Source organism: Palaemon carinicauda, chromosome 10 (assembly GCF_036898095.1).
Source record: "Palaemon carinicauda isolate YSFRI2023 chromosome 10, ASM3689809v2, whole genome shotgun sequence".
NCBI lineage: Eukaryota > Metazoa > Arthropoda > Malacostraca > Decapoda > Palaemonidae > Palaemon > Palaemon carinicauda.
The window spans coordinates 35,080,205-35,087,704 of NC_090734.1; positions in this window are offsets into that span (position 1 = coordinate 35,080,205).

Here is a 7,500-nt window from a genome sequence, read left to right on the forward strand (position 1 = left end):
AACATTGTCTACAAATTTTCATGCCCAGGGGATGTGTAAATATCACAGAAAAGATACACTGGACACCATAATAGTACAGCCTTTCTGCGAACAATAATGGCAGGACCTACTATGAGTTGCTAATTATTATTATTTTTTTTTCTTTTAAGGGATATAAACTCCACACATCCTAGTATACCAAAAAAGGAACAGTTTTATAATTGTATAAATGAAAATATATCTAAATTGAGGTGATGTTTTGACTTGCGTGTGTTTTTTTTTTTCCTAGAAGAGGTTTTGCACAGTATCTTGGATAGGCTGCCAATGGACCACCAAACTAATCATGGGAAGTCTTGGTATCAGCAGAGCAATTAAACAGCGTTGGAAGGTCATCAACACATTAGTATAACAGGTAGTCAAAATACAGTGTTGTAAAGAATATTGCAATGTGCACATGATTAACCAGTGCATGAAGGAAAAGATAGGTGCCAGTACATCACCAACCCCAAGTTGCCAGCTACGTTCACAAAAACCTGCATTGAATTTTAAAGAACACTGCATGTTTTACTCTCAGCCCGTGATATGTTCAAGAAAGAAGAGAACATATAATGAAAGATTTGTGTAGCCAGTTACAACTCATGCCTATAAGGATACTTTTGAAAATGTGTGTTAAAAGCGTGCTGTTAATTGGGCTCACATGATTCACAGTACAATAGAATTTGCCTAAGATTCATGTGGAGTGGAAACTGCTTACTTTCAAGTCTGCACAGAAATTTCAGGACAGGGAAACTATTCCTTTGCAGTATAATTTTTTTCTGTGTCAATAAACACGAGCTTATAAGAGGATGACTAAAAGGCAGCATAAAACAATATGCATTTGTTAAAGCACCTGGTTTTCTAAAGGAGAACGACGATGAGCATGTAACTGCAGATGACCTTGTCCTGAAGATGGGAGAGTAATGTGAAGCTCCAAATAGCAAGAAATACAAGAAGAAACCCAAGGACTACTTCAGCAATGGTGTCATCACGGATATTAATGAAAAAACTGATGTGGCTACATTTTGGAATACAGCAGCAGACATTTGGATACGTTTCATCAGGCTCCCAAACACAATGATCCTGAGGCCGAGTAGATGAGATTTATATAGACAGACCATAAAGTCTGTATCTAATAGCCCAGATGAGAAACCTAGTCTTAAGGACATCTCAGACTTGGAGCACAACATTGTTTTTATTCTAATATCCTTGAAACTATTTCTCAGGAAGATTTTCAGTGAGAGAAAGGCTGACCTCGATATTGCTCCTCTTGGCCAAGCAATAATGCAAATTGCCAGACCAATAGTCTGTCCCCAAAAAAAAATTGGCCTTGAAGATCCGATGCACCATCACTTTTGGTCTAAGTTCCCAAATGATTTATTCAATAGGCTTGGCTTCTATACATCATAGAAAATATAAGAAAACAAAAAATCAAGAAATTACAAACGTCACATAAGGTGCAAACATCCAGGGCATCCTTCAGGTCACATTGTGCAATATATGGGCGACAAAGTTGATCACAACATTAGAACACTAGTTAGGTTCAATCCTTTCCAATGGAATGGGGATCATTGCTACTGTCCCAACTGGCATCAGGCTCCAGACACCAGTCCCCAAGTAGGGATTTTAATGCAGTTGAAGCTGTAGACTACACTAAGAAGATAGACTTTGCTCTGGAAAGTATCTTGGCCTCTGCGGTCACCACAGCCTGGATGATCTAGCATAATGCACGATGTATGCCAAGTAGAATATCCAGGACAATCCACCACCACGCTGATGATAGCCATGATCCTCAGTGATATTATATGTATCTTTCAACACTGAATTGTTTTATGCAGAGGCTAAATACTATGAGGTGGTAAGAGTAATTACACTTGAGCAGCCTCTGTGTTTTAACCCTGGATAGGTACGATGGGTCGTTTGCGACCCCGAGCGTCAAAAAAAAACAGGTTTTTCTCACGTGACTCACCCCCGTGACTGAATTTGTGGGTGATCGACCTGCAGGAGGTGTCTCCCCTACACGCTCTAGTAGTGTCCAGATGTGCATTTCTGTAGCTGTACTCCTTCCCCGATTTCTGAGACGCGTCGGGGTCGAGCGCGACCGAGTTTACCCTTCTAAGGTAGTTTGCATAATTATCAAAGTTATTACGTATTATGAAATTGTCGTAGAATGGTTCCACTTGTATAGGTTATCAGTTGTGGAAAGTCTTGGTGGATTGTTTGGCTACCATGTGCATGATTTTTTTTTTAGTTAAAATGTCGTTCATCACCACGAGGACCATTTTACCGCGAGTGCCCCTTTTTCATTTTTTTTCATTTTTTTGCCAAGTCATTTTTCCGTAAGATATTGCCAGATAGTGTCGTAAAACTTTTGCTTGTTTAGTGTTGGAAAGTGTGTCTAGATGATCTGGCTACCCATGCGTGACTTTGTTTTTGTCAGATACGACGTAGTTATTGGTATATTGGGTATTTAACTGCGGTTACCAATTTCTGTTTTTTTTTCAATATTTGTAAAAATTACTACGTAGTAAGGAATTGCCGTATATTATTCATTTTTTTTTCATGTTTATGTGTTAGAAAGTGTGCCTTGATGGTTGGGCTAACACGTGCATGTCTTTTTTTTTATCTGAGATGCCGTATATTAGAATGTCAGGCATTTTACCGCGAGTGTCCCTTTTTCATTTTTTTTCATTTTTTTGCCAAGTCATTTTTCCGTAAGATATTGCGAAATAGTATCGTAAAACTTTTGCTTTTTTAGTGTTGGAAAGTGTGTCTAGATGATCTGGCTACCCATGCGTGATTTTGTTTTTGTCAGATACAACGTAGTTATTGGTATATTGGGTATTTAACTGCGGTTGCCAATTTCTGTTTTTTTTTCAATATTTGTAAAAATTTACTACGTAGTAAGGAATTGCCGTATATTATTGATTTTATTTTTTCATGTTTATGTGTTAGAAAGTGTGCCTTGATGGTTGGGCTAACACGTGCATGTCTTTTTTTTTTATCTGAGATGCCGTATATTAGAATGTTGGGCATTTTTCCGAGAGTGCACCTTTTTATTTGTTTTGCATTTTTTTGCTTAGTCATGTTATCGTAAGTAATTGGCAAGTAGTGTCGCAAAACTTATATTTTTATAGTGTTGGAAAGTGTTTCTAGATGATCTGGCTACCCATGCCTATTTTTTTTTAGCCAGATATGGCGTATATATAAGTATGTGTTCGATTTTCCTGTGATTGCCATTTTTTCGTTTTTTCCCATTTCTTTCAAAATTACTACGTACTAAGGAACTATCACAGAGTAATATTTCATTTATATGTTTATTTGTCGGAAAATGTGCCTTGATGGTTTGCCTAGCACGTGGCTGAAATTTTTTTTTTTCTGAAATGCCGTATATTAGAATGGCCATTTTTCCACGAGTGCCCCTTTTTATTTGTTTTGCATTTTTTTGCTTAGTCATGTTACCGTAAGGAATTGGCAAGTAGTGTTGCAAAACTTATAATTTTATAGTGTTGGAAAGTGTTTCTAGATGATCTGGCTACCCATGCCTATCTTCTTTTTTTAGCCAGATATGGCGTATATATAGGTATGTGTTCGATTTTCCTGTGATTGCCATTTTTTCGTTTTTTCCCATTTCTTTCAAAATTACTACGTACTAAGGAACTATCACAGAGTAATATTTCATTTATATGTTTATTTGTCGGAAAATGTGCCTTGATGGTTTGCCTAGCACGTGGCTGAAATTTTTTTTTTTTCTGAAATGCCGTATATTAGAATGGCCATTTTTCCACGAGTGCCCCTTTTTATTTGTTTTGCATTTTTTTGCTTAGTCATGTTACCGTAAGGAATTGGCAAGTAGTGTCGCAAAACTTATAATTTTATAGTGTTGGAAAGTGTTTCTAGATGATCTGGCTACCCATGCCTATCTTCTTTTTTTAGCCAGATATGGCGTATATATAGGTATGTGTTCGATTTTCCTGTGATTGCCATTTTTTCGTTTTTTCCCATTTCTTTCAAAATTACTACGTACTAAGGAACTATCACAGAGTAATTATTCATTTAGATGTTTATTTGTCGGAAAATGTGCCTTGATGGTTTGCCTACCACGTGGCTGAATTTTTTTTTCTGAAATGCCGTATATTAGAATGTTAGCCATTTTTCCGCGAGTGCCCCTTTTTATTTGTTTTGCATTTTTTTGCTTAGTCATGTTACCGTAAGGAATTGGCAAGTAGTGTCGCAAAACTTATATTTTTATAGTGTTGGAAAGTGTTTCTAGATGATCTGGCTACCCATGCCTATCTTTTTTTTTAGCCAGATATGGCGTATATATAGGTATGTTTTCGTGGCTGAATTTTTTTTTCTGAAATGCCGTATATTAGAATGTTAGCCATTTTTCCGCGAGTGCCCCTTTTTATTTGTTTTGCATTTTTTTGCTTAGTCATGTTACCGTAAGGAATTGGCAAGTAGTGTCGCAAAACTTATATTTTTATAGTGTTGGAAAGTGTTTCTAGATGATCTGGCTACCCATGCCTATCTTTTTTTTTAGCCAGATATGGCGTATATATAGGTATGTTTTCGATTTTCCGGTGATTGCCATTTTTTCGTTTTTTCCCAATTCTTTCAAAATTACTACGTACTAAGGAACTATCACAGAGTAATGATTCCTCTAGATGTTTATTTGTAGGAAAATTTTGTTTACTTTTTTTTTATTGAATATCATCAAATTTTTTTAGCTAAAATATTATATTGTTTTAAATTTTTTTTTTTCGATTTTATTTCCCTTCAAAAAAATTTTTTTGGGTCAGAATTTTAATTTTATAGTCGTAAAATAATCGACAATTATCCAGCAACCCACCATACAATTTTTATGCATATCCAATAATAATTAGATTAGTAAATAACACCTTGAAATTGACATACCCTTCCTACATTTCAAGTGGCAGATTAGGGAGTCTGAGTCAGTGTGGTTGGCGGCCATTTTGTGGACATATCCGAAGCGTAAGCTGCCCTATCTATATATATTCTTGTTCCCTATAGAATTTGTGATATTTTGGTATATTTTTACCTGCATAAATATCATATTATATATTAAATATATGTATTTATTTACGAAATTTCTAAGTACTCAAAAAATTACCTTTAGATATGGCCCCTGATATAAATGTAATTTACAAAATAATGAAGATTTTTTTACATATTTCTATTTTAGGATAACATGTGTTTATTCCCTAAAAAAATTAGCCACTTCCTATTTCATTTGGGTACCCAAAAAAATTCATGAAATTTTGACAAATTTTTTTAGCCAAAAAAAGTTACCCTTTTTTTCTCATTTCAGATCTTCACCTCCATGGGTCTGACTTCATCCAAAATACATCAAGATGTGTCCTAAACATTCAAGAATCAATTCCTAAAAGGATTTGTGTATATATGTATAAACTTTTTTTTTATGAATCTTTATGTCAGGTCTTTTTTTTCTACTTAATTTTTTAAAATATTTATAATAAATAGTTTTTCTGCAGATGAGTAGTATTTATCTTTACAGTTGTTTTAAGCATTCATTGAAGTTTTTTTTTGGCAAAAGAAAAAAGGAGGTTACTGCAAAAACTGATTTTTCAAGAATTTTTTTTGGCGTCGGGGTCGTTCGCGTCCGAGTATACCCTTAAAGGGGTGTCCGAGGAGCGTACCTATCCAGGGTTAAAGCCAAGGCCATTGTCGCATGTGAACCCCTTATGAGTGATTTGCATATATCCACACTGCGAAGAACTTCTTGGGGTCTATTGGCCAAATAAAAAAAAAATGTCTTGTTCTAGCTTTCACGAGCTGCTTGATATGGTGTATTTTCCCCACACAGTTTCTCATATATTAAGTGGAAAGGCTATGGTATGAGTAGCCAGAGGTCACATAAAAGTGAAATCCACCCTGAATGCTTTCCTAGCGGCAAAGTTATTCAACATACCAGTGCCAAAGTTTAAAAAGCCCCTTTATTTAGAACAGACACAAGCTGATATATATCCTACTATTTCATTCCACCATATCTGGTTCTGATGATATGGAGATATACCTGACAAAGTAACACCTGTTCCTCTGCATAGGCTGTCATAGATGAAGAGCTGGATGCAGCTCTCCATCTGTATGACAGACTGGTTGCTGGTGGAGTATCTATTAATCAGGTTATCTTGATAGTATCCTGCACAAACTAAAAGGAGAGAAAGTTCAATTGATAGCGAAGAGTATCAGCAAACTTCGGCAGCACTATATGGAAATTGTTAACATTATTATACTCATTTATGAAAGCCGAGAGAACAGGTAACTGGAAGCTTCATCTTAAGTCAGTTCAAGAAATGCAGCCATAATCTTGGGTTGCAGGGCAGAGTCTGTATGCATACATCTACTTGCAAAAGATGGTCCACCTTTCTGTCAGCCATGCAAAAGTTTTTAATTTGTCATGTCATGACATCAATTTCCTTGCATGAGCAGTTACTACTAAGTTTGTCTATCAACTGATCAATCAATAGAACAAAGTCTGATGCAAACCATAAAAAACACTGTAGGTGGAGTTGAGGACTCACAATGGGGTGTGATATGACTGAGCACCAATGCAGTCAGATTCTTTATCAATGTCAGTTTGCTTCAGTGTTACTATTGCCAAGCATAAATTTGTAGAGTGGAGTATGTGACCAGCACCCAGTATAAAGTTTTTTAATTCAGACAGAGATGACAATGATATGAAAATTCTCCTCTACTACCTAGAGCAAAAAAATACCTTTCAGACAGAAAATTTGCTTCAAAACATTCCCAGAGGGGTGACTGGTGACAGTTGCAACTACACACAAAGGTACCGAGAATCAAGGAGGCATCTTCATCTATGGTTGATCCATCTGGACTTTAGGTGGTTTGATCTGGTCTAGAGGGGAAGAGCCAAACATGCTTGGTCCATCGAACTGCGATAATGTGTTTCAAGTTCTTGATGGTGGCTCATTACTACATTAATTACCATGGCCAAGAGGCAGAACTGTTGTCGCTGTCTGCAGCCTTTATGTAATATTTATAAACAAATTTCAGCAGCCCATCCTCTACAAAGAACATAACAAGATTTCACCCCTCTCGTAGTGTTTTGTGTGCCAAGGTGAGCCTCATTGGCAGCAAACCAGTCTTCAGGAAAATGAAAGAATTTTTGTCCTACAAAACCAACAATTAAAGTTTTTTTTTTAACATGTAATCTCAGAACTTAATAGAAGCTGCCTACCAATATCTGCGGGCAGGTTATGCTGATGCCCATATTGCCAAACCAGTAGAGGGGAGCATAGTTGTAAGACACAATGGAGTAATCAGAGCCAACAGTGGATTGGTAATTTTTCTTGGATTCCATGCTGATCAAGAATCTCAGCCTCTGTACTTGTACAAGAAACATGGCAAAAAGACCACGATTTAGGTCATTCATTGGTTTCAGGGATTATTTTGGACTGAAATTTGCTCATTGCTTCCATT